Genomic DNA, 21643 nt, shown 5'->3' on the forward strand with positions numbered 1-21643 from the left:
ATGCATTCATGACCTCAAGACTAGATTATTGTAACGCTCTACTGGGTGGTTGTTCTGCTCGGCTTTTAAACAGACTACAGTTGGTCCAAAATGCGGCAGCTAGAGTTCTTACTAGAACCAGAAAGTATGACCATATTAGCCCAGTTCTGTCAACATTACATTGGCTCCCTATTAAACATCGTATAGATTTTAAAATCTTGCTACTTACTTATAAAGCTCTAAATGGTTTAGCTCCCCAGTACCTAAGTGAGCTCTTAATGCATTATAGTCCTTCACGTTTATTGCGATCTCAGAATTCAGGCCAGTTGATAATACCCAGAATATCAAAATCAACTGAAGGCGGCAGATCCTTTTCCTATTTAGCACCTAAACTCTGGAACAATCTTCCTAGCATTGTTCGGGAAGCAGACACACTCTGTCAGTTTAAATCTAGACTAAAAACACATCTCTTTGCTCTTGCATACACATAACACATTATCAATACATTAACATTTTTCAAATCCGTTAAAGGATTGTTACGCTGCAATAATTAGGTCGGCCGGAACCGAGAACATTTCCTATAACACTAGATATACCTGTACATCAGAATAAGAATGGCATCTACGCTAATATCTGTCTCTCTGCTTATCCTGAGGTTTTCCGGGTGCTGGATCCAGGCCGTATCCAGATCAGATGGAGAACCTGTGTCTGGACCTGACTACAACGTAGCCCAGGAGACAATGGGCCTACAGATCCAGTTCTGGCTGCATCTATAATTCAGATTTTTAATCCCCGTATCCGCTTACATATATTTATATATAATCTATTTTTAATCTCTATAATAAAAATGTATAATTCAGATTTTGATCTCCATATCCATTTACATATATTATATATATCTTCCAAGGGGTTTTTTCCCTCCTAGGACTTTTTTCCCCAGTGTTAACACGCTGGGTTTTTCTCCTAGGGGGTTTTTTCCACCCCTGGGAGTCAGCCGACATTGGCTTAATGTAGCACCATCTTGTATATGTTACATATTACCACGCTTGTTTGTACAGCTTATTTTTAACCAACTTCCCTTTTTTTCTGTGCTTCTAATATGTAAAGCTGCTTTGAAACAATTACCAATTGTAAAAGCGCTATATAAATAAATTTGACTTGACTTGACTATGCGTGGAGGCGTGAATCACCACTGAATAATGGGCCATTCTCACCTGAGAAGACAAAAGAATTGCATAGTAATGAGCTGAAATGCCTCTGAATAGCGCTCGCTCCGTGGGCGTGGCCGCATTAGCGGATAATGAGCTGAATCACGGACTTCTGACATGGCTCTCTTTTCATACAGATTACATAAACACAGAAGGTTTGTTTTCGATTTGACTTACATGATTTAAAACCTGACATCTTAACGTTTTTTTAGACATAAGTGTAATTTTTCTGTGATTAGTATTCACTAAGTTACAGTTCATTTTCTGAGAACTATCAGATTGGACTTCGTTCAGAGGGAGAGGAGAAATCACGCATCATGTTAGTTTTCTTTATTTTACAAAAAGCACAACATTTTGTTTTTACTCTGAGTGTATACAAATAAAAGAAGATATTCTATAGTTTCAATTGATATATTACTTATGTCTCTATGACAAAAAAAATGACGGAGTATTTTAAGTCTGTTTTGCTGCAATGTGAAAAAAAACCTGCAAAACGCGCCGGCGCGTTTTCAGACCTCAGAGAGTTAATATCAATTCATCTTTATCACTAGAATACGAACCAAAAACTTTTAAGCTGGCTATTATTAAACCTCTTATTAAAAAAAAAAAAAAACACAACTTGATCCTTGTTACAATATATTTGCCAGATAGAGACAGCAGGTAAAAGTTTAAGGTGTTTATTGGACACAAGCAGAGGTAAATCAGATGACAGGTAAGTGAATTGCAAAGATAGAAGTGATAGTAGAGGGAGTAGATGATAATACTGTCCTTTGTGTTTGCAGGAAGATCACTGAAGCTGGCTGGAGATGATGCTGGAGGATGACACTCACACATAGACTTGGAACACAGGAGGGAACACGGAGACACTGAAGACAGGTAGGTAATGACTGGAGTCCTTGAGGTAAGCATAGAGGTAAGTTCCTGTAATGCGAACGAGACTGGACAATGTGGCTGTGTGTGAGTGTCTCTTGTAGTGCTGGTGATGATCGTGCTGATGAGGTGCAGGTGGGCGGTGATTAGTACTCAGGGGAAGGTGCTCGTTGTGATTGATGGATGCTGGAGCCTGCCGTGTCTGTTACAGTACCCCCCCCTCCACGGCCCGCTCCTGGGGCAGGTTTGTTGGGATGAGCAGCGTGGATTGTGTCTAGCAGGTTGGGATTGAGAATGTTGTTACGTGGAACCCAGGAATGTTCCTCAGGACCATAGCCCTCCCAGTCCACGAGATATTCGAGCTGACCACCACGGCACCGGGAGTCCAAGATCTCTCGCACCTCGTAGGCAGCTCCATCCTCCAGCTCGAGGATGGTGAATGGGCCAATGAACCTGGGACTCAGTTTATGGCATGGGAGGCGCATGCTGATATCTCTGGTGGACAGCCAAACCTTCTGTCCTGGCTGGTAGACGGGAGCTTCGGAGCGACGATGGTCTGCAGTAATCCTGCGCCTCCGAAGAGCATGTTGTAGCTGATGGTGGGCTGAGTCCCAGACCCTCTCGCTCTCTCAGAACCAGTAATCCACCGATGGTACGTCAGATGGTTCCCCGGTCCAGGGGAACAGTGGGGGTTGGTAGCCGAGTACGCACTGGAAGGGTGTGAGTCCAGTGGTTGGTTGACGCAGCGAGTTTTGCGCGTACTCTGCCCAACCCAAGTACTGGTTCCAAGAGTCCTGGTGGCCGTGACAGAAGGTAAGGAGGAAGCGACCGATCTCCTGGATCTTCCATTCCGTCTGGCCGTTCGACTGCGGATGGTATCCCGACGATAGGCTGACGGTCACACCTAGGAGCGAGAAGAAGGCTTTCCACACACGGGAGATGAACTGTGGACCTCTGTCAGATACAACATTTTCGGGGATACCGTAGTATCGAAACACATTGTTGAACATTATTTCAGCTGTTTCCATAGCTGTGGGAAGTCCTTTCAGAGGGATGAGACGACAGGATTTGGAGAATCTGTCTACTACGACAAGTATGCAGGTACATCCATGGATGGAGTCGGCTAGGATTCCCCTGCTGCTGTGACAGGACCACTCAAACTCCGGTTGTGGAAGCGTCCACCTCTACGATAAACGGCTTCTCGGGGTCAGGGTGAACCAGGAGTGGAGCGGTGGTGAAGGCAGTCTTGAGTGAGTTGAAAACTTCTGTGGCAGCAGGCATCCAGGATAGCGACTTCGGTTTGTTTCGGAGGAGGCTTGTTAGAGGGCAGGTAATGGCACTGTAGTTCTGGATGAAACGTCGATAGAAATTGGCAAAGCCGAGGAATCTTTGGAGTTCCTTCACTGTTCAGGGTGTTGGCCAGTCTCTGATGGCTGCCACCTTCCCCTCGTCTATCCGGATGCCACTGTGATCGATGTGATATCCAAGGAACTGCACTGAGGCTTGATGGAAGGAACATTTCTCGGCTTTGAGGTAGAGCTGGAAGTCTCTCAGGCGTTGCAGGACCTCCGCAACGTGACGGTGATGGTCGGCCATGCTCCGGGAGTAGATCAAGATGTCGTCGATGTAGACCAGCACAAACTTGTGGAGAAATTCCCGGAGCACCTCATGGATGAAATCCTGGAATACAGAGGGGGCGTTGACCAGGCCATACGGCATCACGAGATATTCATAGTGGCCGGTGGGCGTGACGAAGGCGGTCTTCCACTCGTCCCCCTCGCGTATCCGGATGAGGTTGTACGCGCTGCGGAGTTCCAACTTGGTGAACACAGTGGCACCACGGAGATGTTCCAGGGCCGCTGGGACGAGAGGAAGGGGGTACCTGAACTTGACAGTGACGGAGTTGAGAGCTCTATAATCAATACATGGTCGCAAGCCTCCATCCTTCTTTGCCACAAAAAAGAAGCTGGAAGCAGCAGGGGAAGTAGAAGGTCTGATGTATCCTTGACCAAAGCCTCCTCGATGTACTCCACCATGGCCTTCTCCTCCGGGATGGAAAGGGGATAGATCTTTCCCCTTGGCACTGACGCACCCGGAAGCAGGTCGATGGCACAATCCCATGGCCGGTGTGGTGGCAGCTTGGAGGCTCTCTTGGGGCAGAAGACGTCACTGAAGGGGGCGTAATATTGTGGGATATCCATGGAGCGTTTCTCTAAGGGGCTTTCAATGGAAGTGGCACAGACAGGAAGAGACTTGGAACTTGAGGACCTTGGAACAGGTAACGTAGAGAAACATTGAGGAAAACAGGTGTCGCCCCACTTCAGGACTTCTCCAGTCTTCCATGAGAGGATGGGATCATGCTGCTCTAACCACGGGCTAACTTGAAGTTGCAGTAATTCAGTCTTACGGCTGACATGTCTTCTACTCACAGGTTTCCTGATTATTGAGTGGATCTGGAAGGTTGACGGCGTGGTCTTGGTTTTGAGTCCAAGCTGACAGCAGAGGGCGCCGGAGATAAAGTTTCTCGCTTAACCAGAATCAAGGAGGGTGGACGCTGGAATGGAAACATCAGCAGCAGTAAGTGTTACATTAGTGGTGAGTGGTTTACAGGTAGGGTGGCTAGAGACGAAGACACTCACCAAGGAATGTGGTGGACGGGTTGGGCATGAGGAGAGTACATGCCCAGGAGATCCGCAGTATAAACATAACACAAGTGTTGGGTCATCCTCCTCTGCCGTTCAGCGGGTGAGAGCCGTGTAAAATCCACTTGCATGGGTTCGTTGGCTGGTTCTGGGGTGCTGACGGATTCTGGCCGGCAGAGGACATCGGTGAGCTGCAACTACCCCTGGTGCTCTTCGAGACATGACTGCATGGTGTCCTCGTATGCAGCGAGATGCAACCGCACACGAGGATCCAATCCCTGACGATAAGTTGTGAGTAACGATTGTTCATTTCATCCACTACTGGCAGAAAGGGTTCTGAATTGAAGAACATATTCGTTAACAGACATTTTTCCTTGTTTTAAATGATAAAGTCTCTCACCGATGGATGAATCCCAGGAAGGTTTTCCGAATACTTCTTTGAAATTCTTTGTATTTCTGTGTGACTGGAGTTTGTGACCAAATGGAATCGGCCCACTGGAGAGCTTTTCCTGAAAGTTGAGAAATCAGAAACGCTACCTTGGAATGTTCCGTTGGGAACAAGTGCGGTTGCATCTCCAGGGTCAGTGAGCATTGTAGGAGGAATCCGTTGCAATCCTCCGCCGAACCAGAGTAGGGCGCCGGTTTGGCCATGGGACTGGCGTAAACTGGCGGTGAAGAATTAGTGGCGGTGGATGCGAAAGTGATGGCTGGTGCTGGAGCGGGTGACTGTACTGGTGCCGGCGTTGGTTGTAACTGGAAAGTGCGACGAAAGGCATCCACTAAATCCTAGAATGGATCAGTCGAGCTCATGCTTGCGTCCCGCTGTTATGGTCCGGTCTTCTGTTGCAATATATGCCAGACGAAGACAGCAGGTAAAAGTTTAAGGTGTTTATTGGACACAAGCAGAGGTAAACCAGATGACAGGTAAGTGAATTGCAAAGGTAGAAGTGATAGTAGAGGAAGTAGATGATAATACTGTCCTTTGTGTTTGCAGGAAGATCACTGAAGCTGGCTGGAGATGACGCTGGAGGATCACACTCACACACAGACTTGGAACACAGGAGGGAACACGGAGACACTGAAGACAGGTAGGTAACAACTGGAGTCCTTGAGGTAAGCATAGAGGTAAGTTCCTGTAATGCGAATGAGACCAGACAATGTGGCTGTGTGTGTGAGTGTCTCTTGTAGTGCTGGTGATGATCGTGCTGATGAGGTGCAGGTGGCGGTGATTAGTACTCAGGGGAAGGTGCTCGTTGTGATTGGTGGATGCTGGAGCCTGGCGTGTCTGTTACAATCCTAGAGAATTAGTCAATTACAGGCCGATCTCAAATCTCACTTTTCTGTCAAAAATACTTGAAAAGGCAGTATCATCACAACTATGTTCCTTTTTAGAAAGAAATAGTATCTGTGAGGATTTCCAGTCAGGATTTAGACCATACCATAATACTGAGACTGCTGAGACTTACTAATGATTTGCTCTTATCATCAGATCGTGGTTGTATCTCTCTATTAGTGTTACTGGATCTTAGTGCTGCATTTGACACTATTGATCACAATGTTCTTTTAAATAGACTCGAAAATTATGTTGGCATTAGTGGAATTGCATTGTCATGGTTCAAATCATATTTATCTGACCGTTATCAGCTTGGGAGATATCATTAGGAAGCATGGCGTTAGTTTTCACTGTTACGCTGATGATACTCAGCTCTATATTTCTTCGCACCCTGATGAAACTTACCAATTCACAAAATTAACGAAATACATAGCCTATATAAAAAATTGGATGACCAGTAATTTCCTACTACTAAATTCAGAAAAAACAGAGATTCTAATTTTTGGACCAAAAACTTCTTCACATAATAACCTAGAATACTGTCTAACACTTGATGGCTGCTCTGTTAAGTCTTTGTCATCAGTTAGGAACCTGGGTGTGCTCTTTGATACCAATCTTTCATTTGAAGGCCATGTTTCTAGCATCTGTAAAACCACATTCTTCCATCTTAAAAATATATCTAAACTACAACATATGCTCTCAATGAAAAATGCAGAACAGTTAGTTCATGCGTTCATGACCTCAAGGCTAGATTACTGTAACGCTTTACTGGGCGGTTGTTCTGCTCACCTGATAAATAAACTACAGCTCGTACAAAATGCAGCAGCTAGAGTTCTTACTAGAACTAATAAGTATGACCATATTAGCCCAGTTCTGTCAACACTGCATTGGCTCCCTGTTAAACGTTGTATAGATTTTAAAATCTTGCTAATTACTTAAAAAGCACTGAATGGTTTAGCTCCCCATTACCTGAGCGAGCTCTTAAAGCATTATAGTCCTTCACGTCTGTTGCGATCTCAGAATTCAGGCCAGCTGATAATACCTAGAATATCAAAATCAACCGCAGGCGGTAGATCCTTCTCCTATTTGGCACTTAAACTCTGGAATAATTTTCCTAGCATTGTTCGGGATGCAGACACACTCTGTCAGTTTAAATCTAGACTAAAAACACATCTCTTTAACCTGGCATACACATAACACATTATCAATTTATATTTTCAAATCCGTTAAAGGATTATTAGGCTGCATAAATTAGGTCAGCCGGAACCGGGAACACTTCCTATAACACCAGATGTACTCGTTACATCAGAAAAAGAATGGCATCTACGCTAATACTAGTCTTTCTGTTTATCCCGAGGTTTACCGTAGTCAACCGGATCCGGGCCGTATCCAGCTGAGACCAAGGACCTGCGCCTTGACACGACCACAACGCAGCCCTGAAGTATCAGCAGAGATCGAGTCGACTAGATTATCCATTGTGAAGATATCATCAACACGACAGCCAGTGCCACAGTTCCTCAACAAACCGACCATATCGGCGTGATGAATACGATCCTCAATTGGACACGACCACAACGCAGCCCTGAAGTATCAGCAGAGATCGAGTCAACTAGATCATCCATTGTGAAGGCCTCATCGACACGACAGCCAGTAGCACAGTTTCTCAACAAACCATCCATACCAGCGTGATGAATACGATCCTCAACTGGACACGACCACAACGCAGCCCTGAAGTATCAGCAGAGATCGAGTCAACTAGATCATCCATTGTGAAGGCCTCATCGACACGACAGCCAGTAGCACAGTTCCTCAACAAACCATCCATACCGGCGTGATGAATACAATCCTCAACTGGATGGAACTGAAATAAATACTTTGATTGTTGCGATCCTATCAGACTTATGATAGCAACCCGATTCGTAACAAAGCACTGTTCGCCAGAGTGGCCCCCCAACTAAGCCTGGTTTCTCCCAAGGTTTTTTTTTTCTCCATTTTAACACCTATTTGCCACTTGTTTGCCACCTGATGTCACCTGTTGGAGTTTGGGTTCCTTGCCGCTGTCGCCTTTGGCTTGCTTAGTTGGGGACACTTGACATTTGACTTGACATTTGATATTCAACAGTATTCTTGACATTTATTCAACAGTGCTTTGATCTGCCTGCATTGACATTATTCTTGAAGAGCTGCTGTGCAGCAAAAATTATGTACCAGTTATCAATGTAAAGCTGCTTTGACACAATCTGCATTGTAAAAAGCGCTATATAAATAAAGGTGACTAATGACTGAATATATCGGGAGTACGGTGTTCATATTAGGACTTCCTCACACCTCAGTCATACAACGAAAAGACTCATGCCTCAGACTAAAAGGCTTCAGTCATCGGACAAAATGGCATTGCGCCTCAGACTAAAAGGCTTCAGGTCTCAGGAAAAACAACATCAGGTGTCAGGTCTCGTTAAATTAGGTATCGAACTAAACAGCCTCAGACCAAAAGGCTTCAGACGAAAAGGCATAACCCTAACTCTAACCCTAACCCTTCAGTTGTCTTTTTCTTTACTCTTACTATTCCCAAATTGATGTAAGGTGTGTGTTAATCATGTAGGCTATTTATGTAATAAGAAAAGAACAGAAAAGAACATGGTGATTTTCACATTGGTCTGCAGAAAAACAGCAACAGGCTGAATGAAAATGTAAATGTGACTCTTCCATCCAGATAGTAGTATTCTGTTTTTATTGTTATTTTTATTTTTTATGCATTCCATTTTTATTTTTATGTATTTGTTTCCTTTTTATGTAAAGTACTTTGAATTACCATTGTGTACGAAATAAATAAAATTGCCTTGCCTTGCCTAATCGACTCTCTGACAGTAGGTGGCACTGAAACAGCAGAAATAAAGCCGTTTCCTTGGTAACCGCTGTACACAAATCAGCTGTGCTTATTCACCTTATTTTCCGCGACAACAAGGGTGGCGCCATTACGTTCATTTTGTCATCTTACTTGTAACTAGTAGTCGCTAGCGGTAATCCTATAGGTGTAACGGTAGATGAGTATTATATGCTCAGTTAGGGGTAGTGATGGGCAGATCGAGGCTTCATGAAACACTGAAGCAGCTGAATCAAATGTGCCGTAATGATTCGAGGCTTCGGAACAATCTGACACCCGTCTCCACGGTGACCCCTAGTGGTCAGAGCAGTGCAAATGCAACAAAACTCAGGCCAAACATGCATTAAAAATACACTTTAACAAATGTATTTCAAAAGTTTTATTTAAAGTAAAATCAATTAAATGGAATTAACTAATCATCTAATAAGATTAAATATAGAGTGTCTGTATAATTTGTGTTCTTTTATCAATTTTAAAGGCTTGTTTATCTGTTCCATGGCTCAAGCTAAACAGGCCAATAAGAGATTAATAACTACCATTATTCATTTTAATTATTCTAATGTATAATTAAAACATCTACAACTGTATAAAACTGATCGGAGATCAGGTAAAACCATAGGGTAAAGCCCTAGACACTTGTTCAATAGTTCTCAGTAAATCTGCATGATTCATGGGCTCACTTTATCATCGCCCTCTATCGGTGAACCACTGAAATTTCGAACTGTTTCGAAACAGTGATGACGTAATGAAGCCTCGTTTACTAAAATCACGTGACTTTGGCAGTTTGATACACGCTCCGAATCACTGATTCGAAACAAAAAGATTCATGAAGCTTCGGAGCTTCATGAAGCAGTGTTTCGAAATCGGCCATCACTAGTTAGGGGCTGTCATAACAATTAGATTAAGAAGAGAGAACAGTTGAAACAGCATCAACGATGTTACGAATACAATGTGAAGCGGTCTGAGTGTCGCGGTGCATTTTACAATGTACACCCACCACCTTAAGACGAGGAGCACCTGAGGCACTGACTGAAGGCGCTAAACTTGAAGTGCCCACCCAAGTGCCCTTATGTGTGTTCGTACCATTTCATGGACGGGAAGCTGACTGACGAATACTTTACCCCGAGAAATGGCTCGGCTACGATGTTCCAGTAAAGAAGTCACACCAGGTGCTGAACAGGTTGTCAGATTCAGGTAAGCTAACTAGCCATGTGCATGTTAGCCTAACGTTAGATTCGTGAAGTCCATTCTATAAATACATTTGAGATCAGTAATGAGCAGTTCACAAAATACAACGAATCTTGCATTATTACAATTGCCACCTATATATTTCATATGTAAAATAGTACAATGGTACATATTTACGATAGGATTATGGTACATTATAGTCTAACAATAGCTTACATAATTCCTGTAACGTTAAATTACAGAGATTGCAGATGATAGCAGGCCAGCTAGCTACATCTCTCATATTGATATTGACCTAACTATTAACACTAGAGTTAGAGATTGTGTATATACTGTCTCGTTTTTAATGCATCTCTCTCACACTGTTCTGTTAAAGTATGGGTGCAATCATATATTAATTCTCATGATGTATTATTACAGATGTAAAAATATGTTTATGGTTATATTATTTCCATTTTCCACAGATGCATTGATGAGCGTCAGTGATGCAGTGGACAACTGTGAGGATGATCACATCCACATACCCTGAACTGTGATGCAGAAACACAATAGGAGGATCCATCTGTCACTGACCACAACTACACTTCAAAATCACAACTCAAACTAAAGCCACCTACATCTGATATGAGAATGCAATGCGTTGAGCCAGCGCCAGTGTACACTACTCTGCTGAGAAACAACCACCATTCGTTCAGCTGCCGAGCATCTTACCAATACATACACCAACAGCTTCCAGCTACACACTTGGGATCAGCTCTTGATGATTCTGATGAAGCTGCGTCTTAATTTATTCCAGGGTGATCTTGCTGAAAGTTTTAGTGTTTCTAAACCTGGTGTTGTGATCAATTCATAACTGCAAATTCAGGGTTCCTGGAATACCTTCGTGCAGGCGATGAAGTAACGGCAGACAGAGGCTTCACCATTACTGATCTCCTCTATGTCAAGTCAAGTCACCTTTATTTATATAGCGCTTTTTACAATGCAGATAGTGTCAAAACAGCTTTACAGTGATAACTGGCATATAATTTTGGCTGCACAGCAGCTCTTAAAGAAAATGGTGTCAGTATCCATCTTAAGTAAATTCAGTATTGATTCATTGCGATGTAAAAATCAATAGTTATTAATTAAGTTAATTTATCAGTACTGGAGTAAACAGTGATGTCATCATCCAGCTAAGTTCAGTTTGCCTACAATGTTGTCAATGCAGGTAGATCAAAACACTGTTGAATATCAAAGGAAGGTGAAACTTGTCATTCCAGCATTCAGCAAAAGAGGCATGCAACTCTCCGAAGAAGACACCAACAACACCAGGCGCATAGCTACTGTACCATGTTGAGCAGGTCATATGACTGAAAACCTTCAAAATCCTTTCTTACAACAGTTCCAATTAACCTCACCCCTAAAATTGATAATAATGTGGAGAATTTGCCCTGTGTAACCTTCTAAGCAACATAATTTCTGATGTAGAGGATGAATGTTGATGTGTAGGTATGTTTGTCTGTGCTGTGGTTTTGCTTTAACTAATCGGTGTAAATAGTGTATGTAGTTAATTTTATAAACCTTTACAATGTCCCCATGTGTTACCTATCAGTTATTTTTATAAACTTTTACAGTGTGACCAGATGTTACCTATCTGTAAATTATTTTTATAAACCTTTACAATATGACCATATGTTATCTATCTGTAAATTGTTATTTCTATAAACCTTTACAATATGATCATTTGTGAATTTTTTTTTATATCTTTACAATGTGGCCAGATGTTAGCTGTCAGTATTTTTTAAATAAAACCATATAATGTGAGCTCTTAAAATTTAAAGGAATTAAGTCTTCTGATTTAAATGGAATAAGTCATGTCAAGTTTGCAAATTAATCTAGGTTTATTGCATATGAAAATTAAATGGTGAAACATTACCTTTACATGAAGGTCTGTAAAAGGTGTCTAGCTTATTAAATTAAATTAAATAATACATTTTCCAAAATACAAATCACAAAGTTATCTTGTTTAACAAAACTGATTTAAAATAACTCCAGTCTTCTTCATCTACACCCTCTACATGCTGCTCAATCAACTCCTGACAGTCCCATGGTTTCCTCTGGCCACTTCTTCATATCGTCTACCGGTTACGGCTGTTAACAATGACGATATAAGACCATCTGATCGTCTTATAAAGTTTTCTCCGTGCTCCCAATTTAAAACATTTACAGCATTAACGTTATTTGTCATTTCTCTAAAGTTATAGCTCGCTATAAACAATCTTTTAACTACTGATCTAGCTACCGGATGTGCCACGTCAGTTTAGTGGAAGTCGGATGACAAAATGTGGAAGAGCGGAGAATTAAAAGTGGGCGTGGAGGAATAAGGTGAATAACAACGCATTCAAATAGCTCGAAATATTTTTTTTACCTCATAAAAATGAACAATGGTTTTACTACAAATAAAACAAAATGGTTATTGTAGTTAACCATGGTAACGTACTCGGTTACTAACGTAACCTCGGTTCCCTGAGATACGGAACGAGTACTGCGTATGGGGAAAAGTCTCCCTTTTTCCCCGTTACTGAAGCCTTTTTCAATAACGCAGTGTAACTGCACCGTCATTGGTTCACTCATAGACAAGTTGTTGAACCAATGACGGCGCGGCATAGCTGCGCGACTTATGGCGACAGAGCGCGCGAACTTTCCCGCCGAAAGGGGCGGGGGGAAAGGGGCTATATAAGCAAGCGTTTCGCCATAGGATTTCAGGCCATATCGACTGAAGCGACGACACTGAAGCCACAGCCTCGTGGCATGGCAAGTAACGCAGTACTCGTTCCGTATCTCAGGGAACCGAGGTTACGTTAGTAACCGAGTACGTTCCCTTTCGATACTTCACTCGTACTGCGTATGGGGAACAAATTCAACCGCGTCCGTGCCACGGCAGGGAATGACATAAATTGTTTTGGACACCGAAGGGGACCATGACAACAAGTAAGAAGGCCGAAGCCGCCGTTAACCTTGTTACACTACAAGAGGAGATAACTCCTGAATTGGCATGAGGCGGAGCTCGAGAGAGGCCGCCTGGTCACACTGAAAGGACCCGAGCTTGTAAGGTCGGAACGTCCAAATGATAGAACCTGACAAAAGTGGACGGCAAAGACCAGCCGGCCGCCTCACAGATGTCTTTAATGGAAACTCCACTGGACCAGGCCCAGGAGCCATTCCTCTAGTGGAATGGGCCCTGACTCCTATGGGGCATTCAACGCCCATGGAGGAGTAACAGAGGTTAATAGCGTTGACTATCCAACGCGAAAAACGTTGCTTTGAGACCGAAGACCCTTTGGTGCGGCCACCAAAACAAACAAAGAGCTGATCTGACTGCCTGAAGGGCTGAGATCGCTCCACATAGGTCCTCAATGCCCTGACAGGGCAGAGCAACTCCAGCTCCTGTTCGTCCGTAGAAGGAGGAAGAGCAGAGAGCGAAATGACCTGAGCTCTAAATGGAGTAGAGAGCACCTTGGGAACGTAGCCATGCCTGGGTTTCAGTATGACTTTAGAGTCATTAGGCCCAAATTCGAGGCACGCAGGGCTTACAGAGAGGGCCTGCAAGTCGCCAACACGCTTGACCGATGCTAGTGCAAGTAGCAGAGTGGTTTTTAGCGTCAGAGGCCTTAGGTCAGCTGAACGCAGTGGCTCAAAGGGATTTCCCTTAAGAGCTCTGAGGACCAGCGAAAGGTCCCAAGTGGGAACAGTAAGGGGACGAGGAGGATTTAATCGCCTAGAACCCCTTAAGAAACGCACCACAAGGCTGTTTCGACCCACTGACTGGCCAGCGATAGGAGCATGAAACGCCGCGATGGCTGCTACGTATACTTTAAGCGTTGAAGGGGCGCGCCCCAAATCTAAACGCTCTTGGAGGAAAGACAGTATCGGAGATACGTCACACTCCGCGGTGTCTATGTTGCATGAAGAGCACCAATCAACAAAGACCGACCATTTCTGGGCGTAGAGGCGTCTCGTGGACGGGGCTCTCGCCTGAGAGATGGTGTTTAGTACGTCCCCGGGGAGGTCAGCCGCTCCCATCGAGGGACCAGAGGTGTAGAGCCCAGAGCTCTGGCTGTGGGTGCCAGATCGTTCTATTCGCCCTAGAGAGGAGGTCCCGTCTCAGGGGGATGGGCCACGGGGCTTACGTGGAAAGCCTAAACAGCTCTGCCGAAGCCGAAGGCCGGTCTGCCCTCGCAAAGAGCGCCCCAACCTGAGTTGGATGCGTCCGTCGAGAGCACCGTCCTTCGTGATACTTCATCCAAGGTTTCAGGGCTGAAAGACAGGCCTGATTGACCTTGAGACACAAGCGGCCATGCCGCCAGGCATGTGGAGGGACCCGGAACTTCAGCCAGTACTGCAGAGGCCACATCCGAAGAAGGCCGAGCTGTAGAACTGGGGAGGCGGAAGCCATCAGCCCTAACAGCCTCTGGAAAAGCTTCAGAGGAAGATAGGCTTTGTTCTTGACGGAGGCCGCAAGCTGCTGAGACCACTGCCGTCATGCGGACTGAGTCGAAAACTGCCCCCAGGAAAGATATACGTTGGCTGGGGAGCAGCGAGCTTTTGGCCAGGTTGACCCTGAGACCCAGGCATTGTAAATGGCTGAGGAGCACGGATCGGAGGAGTTTGGCTTGAAACACCTGGAAGATAGCCATGGTGTGGAGCGCTGAAGCCGCTGGCCTGCGGAGGTGTGTGCTCTTCCAGCCAGAGCAGAGGTGGCCCTGCAGGGCTTAGAAGGTAGGGCCCTCTTAGTTTTCCAGCCCACAGCCACGGGAGGACAGAGGTGAGCTGCCACTGCTTCATCCAGGGGCAGTAGATGCTCGTAGCCCTTTTCTTCTGAACCATCTACAGTCGTGAGGGCTGACCGGTGAGTCGTGTGAAGGCGGGCAGAGTAGGGGGCGCGCCACGACTTGGTAAGCTCCTCGTGCACCTCGGGGAAAAACGTAGCGGACCGCTGGCGAGGGGCCTGGCGACGTCCCGGCAGGAACCACTCACCGCTCGCATCTGCAGAGGGACGCTGCTCAGGACGGGAGAAAATGACGGGCGAGTGTTCTCTGGTGGGAGAAGGCGAGGCACGCGGGGACTGGGCCGACGTGAGCTCACACAACTCCGGGCGCTGAACCGCTCTACCCCGCTGTCTCTTCCTCGCCGGCTCGCGGGAGGAAGGAGACGGGAGGGCGCGAGCGGCGAGATCACCTTCAGTGAAGAAGGCGACCCGCGAGCGCAGAGAAGCCAGGCTCATGCACTCGCAGTGCGGGCATGAGGATCCAGCGAGCGCGCCTTCAGCGTGGGACTTGCCCAGGCACGCGACGCACTCGCTGTGGCCGTCAGAATCGTGCAGAGGGGCTCTGCACGTGCCACATGTGTGGCGCGGCATTTGCAACAATGCCGCCGCCGTTATAACGGCGATTGGGGGGCTCTTTTAGAGCGGCGAGGGCCGCGGGAAGCTCTTTTAGAGCGGTGAAAACCGCTGGAAATTTGCTCTTTAGAGCTGCAATAAACCGCGGGAAAATGCTCTTTGAAAACACGCCGGATGGCGGCAGGAGACGCGCTGAGAAAAGCAGCCGGAAGCGGGAAGCGGGAGGTGGGCGTCTCGAGGACGGCGCTCTTTTCCCCATACACAGTACGAGTGAAGTATCGAAAGGGAATCACAAATTAACCATGGTTTTGCTACACTATAAGGTATTTGTAGTACAAATAGTAGCCTATCAATCTGACAAATAAATAAATAAATAAATAAATCATAGTTAACACACTTTTAACCATGATTAATTTTCATATGTGTTCACGATTGTTTGCAATGCAGGCTATAGTTGCAATGTGTTATTTTGCTAACTTTTTATAGCTTACATGCAAATAAAACTAGTGAATAATACAAATTTACAAAATAATCTCAGTGGGATATGTTTTATACAACTTAGTGTAACATATAACAGAAAACTGCGTGCACGTGACATCACATTGAGGTGGGGCAATTCGCTTCTTTATAAGTCCATTTCGTCTGATGGCTTTGAGTTTGATGCCTTTTAGTCTGAGGCCATTTTGTCTGATGCCTTTTGGTCTGAGGCTGTTTCGTCTGATGCCTATTGGTCTGAGGTTGTTTAGTTCGATGCCTAATTGAACGAGACCTGACACCTGACATTGTTTTTCCTGAGACCTGAAGCCTTTCAATCTGAGGCGCGATGCCGTTTTGTCCGATGACTGAAGCCTTTTAGTCTGAGGCATGATGACGCCTTTTCATTGTATGACTGAGGTGTGAGAATGTCCTAATATGAACCCCGTACGGGAGACATGGGGTGGGTCAGACATGATTTTGACCACTTCATTAAGTTCTGTTTTGTAGAAAGCCTTTCTTTAAAGTGAATTTCATTTTGTAAAAATTGTATCTTAATTTTAATAAATGTTTCATCAACCAATTGCCTGGATTTCATAAATAAGAAGCAAATATAGAAGACAATATAATCATGGCATAGAGGTGCCGGCGCGATCACTTGCGCGTGAACTGGAGTGCGTCTTATAGGCTAAATGAACCGAAACTCAGCGCTTGTCTCACAGACATGAGAAATATATCTACAGAAAGTTTGAAATGTCTACTTTTAAACTAAATAATTTAAAACGAAAAGAAATAGGCTACTCTCTGATTATGTAGTTTCATTTGATTATGTAACTCTTGTTTCACCCCTTGGACTTCATTTCCCATAACACACTTCCCGGACTCATTATCCTGTTTCATTGCACCCAGCTGTTTTGTGTTTGCTAATCAGTGTCTGTCTATTTATACTTGGGTTGTTTCTGCTTTTGTTATCATGGTTTCGTTTTATGTCACTGGCTTCTGTTTGTTTTTCCCTGTTTTTGTTATGGACTGTTTCTGTGGATTTTGACCCTTGCCTGTCTTTGGATTTACGTTTTTGGATTACCCCATTAAAGCTGCACTTGGATCTTACCTTCTCGTCTCTGTGCCTTAACGTGACAGAAACCACGATCATGAACAAATCCAGCAGCAGGAGAGTCCGGCCAGCCAGCACCCGGGGAAGTCAGAGCGGTCCCCAGGATCTGACTACACTTCGCCAGAGGGGAATGGAGGTGACGGCCTTCACCCAAAGGTTTTGGTCGCGGGCAGAGAGGCTAAATCTCCCTGATGCGGTCCTTAAGGACATATTTAACAATTGTTTGGATGACCCTCTGCCGCAGTGGGAGATGGAGCTGGTGGGGAGGTTAAATTTTTGGAATTTCGCCAATTACCTGTATCTGCTTAAGAATGGGCAGATTCGATTACCTCCAGCACCCACTCCAGCCCATCAGTCCACTCCAGAGCCCGCTCCAGTCCATCAGTCCGCTCAAGTCTGTGGATCCTCCCGCTCCAGTCCGTGAGTCCGCTCCAGAGCCTGCTCCAGTCCGTGAGTACGCTTCAGAGCCCGCTCCAGCCCGTGAGTCTGCTCCAGCCAGTGAGTCTGCTCCAGTCCGTGAGTTCGCTCCAGAGCCCACAGAGGAGGTGGGCTTAGAGCCACCGCCTCATCCACGGAAGCAGAGGAAGAGAAGGAAGGCTTCCTCCATCCCTCAAGGCCCGGAGGCCTTTTCAGAGTCTGCTCCAGCCCCGCATGCACTTCCTGTCAGTCCCGTCATGGCCAGAAGGACTGTTCTCACGTTCTATGTTCTGGCTGTCTTACGGGCCTGGAGGATTCATTCAAGTTCCTTTGATCGTGGACCAGTCTGCCAGCCTGAGGCCGCTGCCGCCCCGGAGCAGCCCGAGCCCGCTGCCGTCCCAGAGCAGCCCGAGCCCGCTGCCGCCCCGGAACAGCCCGAGCCCACTGCTGTCCCGCAGCAGCCTGCTCTCCCTGTCAGTCTGGTCATGGCCAAGAGGGCCGTCTTTACTTTCTATGTTTTGGCGGTCTTGCATGCCAGGAGGATGCACGCAATCTGTTTTGACTCTGGACCAGTCTGCCAGCCCGAGCCCTCTGTCGTCCCAGAGCAGCCCGCTGCCGTCCCAGAGCTGTCAGCTCTCCATGATACAGCCTCAGAGGCTGTCAATGAGCAGCCCGTTCTTCCTGATATGGTCTCTGAGCTCCCTTGGTCTGCCCTGACGCCACCGCCGCCACCCAGGCCGTCTGCCCTGCCACCCTGGCAATCAGCCAGGACTCCAGACCTGCTGGAACCCACCTGGTCAGTTCCTCCAGCACCGCCCTGGCATTCAGCCAGGACTCCAGACCTGCTGGAACCCACCTGGTCAGTTCCTCCAGCGCCACCCTGGCACTCAGCCAGGACTCCGACCTTCGTGGAGCCCCCGTGGTCTGTTCCTCCGGCTCCCCCCTGGCCTTTGGTCGGGGACTCTGGACCTGGCCCACCGTCCCTCCCCCTGGTCCACCTCCAGTCCACCTCCCTCCTGAGAGTTTTGTTTTTTGTTTTGTCAGGTGGAGCGTCTGGTAGCCGCTCCTTTGAGGGGGGGGTACTGTCATGATCACTAGTGGGAGTGCCCTAAATCAGCCACTAGAGGGCACTCCAACCCGGACTCTTGTTTCACCCCTTGGACTTCATTTCCCATAACACACTTCCCGGACTCATTAGTCAAGTCAAGTCAAGCCACCTTTATTTATATAGCGCTTTTTACAATGCAGATTGTGTCAAAGCAGCTTTACATTGATAGCTGGTACATAATTTGGCTGCACAGCAGCTCTTAAATAATAGTGTCAATGCAGGCAGATCAGAAGCACTGTTGAATAAATGTCAAGAATACTATTGAATATCAAATGTCAAGTGTCCCCAACTAAGCAAGCCAAAGGCAACAGCGGCAAGGAACCCAAACTCCATCAGGTGGCAAACAACTGGCAAATAGGTGTTAAAATGGAGGAAAAAAAAAAACCTTGGGAGAAACCAGGCTTAGTCGAGGGGCCAGTTCTCCTCTGGCAAACAGTGCTTTGTTACAATCAGGTTGCTATCATAAATCTGATAGGATCGCAACAATCAAAGTATTTATTTCAGTTCCATCCAGTTGAGGATCGTATTCATCACGCCGGTACGGACGGTCTGTTGAGGAACTGTGCTACTGGCTGTCGTGTCGATGAGGCCTTCACAATGGATGTTCTAGTTGACTCGATCTCTGCTGATACTTCAGGGCTGCGTTGTGGTCGTGTCCAGTTGAGGATCGTATTCATCACGCCGGTATGGATGGTCTGTTGTGGAACTGTGCTACTGGCTGTCGTGTCGATGAGACCTTCACAATGGATGATCCAGTTGACTCAATCTCTGCTGATACTTCAGGGCTGCGTTGTGGTCGAGTCCAGTTGAGGATCGTATTCATCACGCCGGTATGGATGGTCTGTTGAGGAACTGTGGCACTGGCTGTCGTGTTGATGATGTCTTCACAATGGATGATCTAGTTGACTCGATCTCTGCTGATACTTCAGGGCTGCGTTGTGGACATGTCAAGGCGCAGATCCTTGGTCTCAGCTGGATACGGCCCAGATCCGGTTGACTACGGTAAACCTCGGGATAAACAGAAAGACTAATATTAGCATTATCCTGTTTCATTGCACCCAGCTGTTTTGTGTTTGCTAATCAGTGTCTGTCTACTTATACTCGGTGGCGCTGGAACAGCAGATATAAAGCCGTTTCTTTGATAACCTCTGTACACAAAGTAGCTGTGCTTATAACAACGCAGTCTAATAGCTTGAAAGATTTTTAACTTCCCTTATGAAAATTAACCATGGTTTTACTACAAATAAAATGAAAACGTGGTTATTGTAGTTAACCATGGTAACCATAAATTAACCATGGTTTTGCTAAGCTACACTACACTGTCAGAAAAAAAAGGTACGGCACTGTCACTGGGGCAGTACCCAATACAAAAGTGAAAAGGTACATCTTTGTACACCTTACTTACCCCTAAATGGTGCATATTAGTACCTTAAATGTACATATTAGTACTTTAAAAGTGCATATTTGTACCTTAAAGTTATATATTAGTACTGTGAAAGTAAATATTAGAACCTTTGTACCTTAGGGTACTGCCCCAGTGACAAGCACCATACTTGTCAGATTGATACTATTTGTATAACAATAGTTTTACTATATATAGTAAAACTATTGTTATACAAATGGTATCAATCTGACAAAAGATCATAGTTACCACTCTTTTACTATAATAAAACCATGGTTAATGTTCATAAGTGTTCACGATAGTTTGCAATGCAAGCTAGTTGCAATGTGTTATTTAGCTAATTTTTTATGCATGCACATAAAACTAGCGAATAATACAAACTTACAAAACAATTTGATGTTTTATACAACTTAGTGTAACATTTAACAGTTAGAAAACTGTGTGAATGTGACGTCACATTGAGGCGAGGCAATTCGCTTCCTTCTAAGTCAGTTTCATCTGATGCCTTTATGTCTGATGCCTTTTTGTCCGAGTCCGTTTCGTCTGATGCCTTTTTATCCGAGTAATTGTACGAGACCTGACACCTGATGTCGTTTTTCCTGAGACCTGAAGCCTTTCAGTCTGAGGCGCGATGCCGTTTTGTCCAATGACTGAAGCCTTTAAGTCACATTTGAGGACATCCTCACTGAGGTTTGAGGATGTCCTCAAATGTACACCATACAAGCAGGATGCTTAGACAATGATATAATTATTATTATTACATTAGTAGTTGTAGTATCTCCAGTTATTTTGTTCTCTTTATTATGCCTGTTGAACAGTTTGTGCTGAACATATGCTTAAGAAAAAAAATATGACACAACTAAATCTTTATAACTTGGCAAATAATAATAAAATAATAAAGATAACAACATACCAACTGAGTAATTTTGTTGTGCTTTTGTCATTTTTATTAGTTTTTAAAATGTTTATATAGTATTTAATTATTTATTTTTTGTTTAGTTATTTTATTACTTCAACTTGAAACAAATGAGAAATGGTGCCTATATATATATATATATATATATATATATATATATATATATATATATAGAGAGAGAGAGAGAGAGAGAGAGAGAGAATATCAGTTAATTTTATTTCAAGTGTTTACATCTTAGTTACCAATATCAATACTTTTAGTTTTAGTTAACGATAATAGGCTAACCATGATTCAGACCCCTTAATTTTTCACATTTTGCTATGCTAAAATACATTAAAAAAAATAAATAAATCAGTCTACACTCACAATGGCAAAGCAAAAACAGATTTGTGATAACTTATTTAATATAATTTAATATAATTTAATTAAAGAAAAACTGAATGAAGGGATCTGAGTACTTTGCACAGAACATATAAAATATAATATTTTACAAGAGTGTCAACATCAGAGAAATCTTTGACCATGGTTTGCAGGTTTCCATTAAGGCAGGCATCAACACACCATTACTTCAGTGACCTTCAAGTCAGTCATGCGTTTGAACAGAGTCAGTAATGAAAAGGCATCTTGTCTTGACATGCTGCCCAACAGAAAAGTAACTCAGCTAAATCTGAGGTGAGGAACCAGCCTGACAGGAAAGCTGTATTATTTGATAAGTGACAATATGTGTG

This window comes from Megalobrama amblycephala, linkage group LG14, assembly GCF_018812025.1.
Source record: "Megalobrama amblycephala isolate DHTTF-2021 linkage group LG14, ASM1881202v1, whole genome shotgun sequence".
Lineage (NCBI taxonomy): Eukaryota > Metazoa > Chordata > Actinopteri > Cypriniformes > Xenocyprididae > Megalobrama > Megalobrama amblycephala.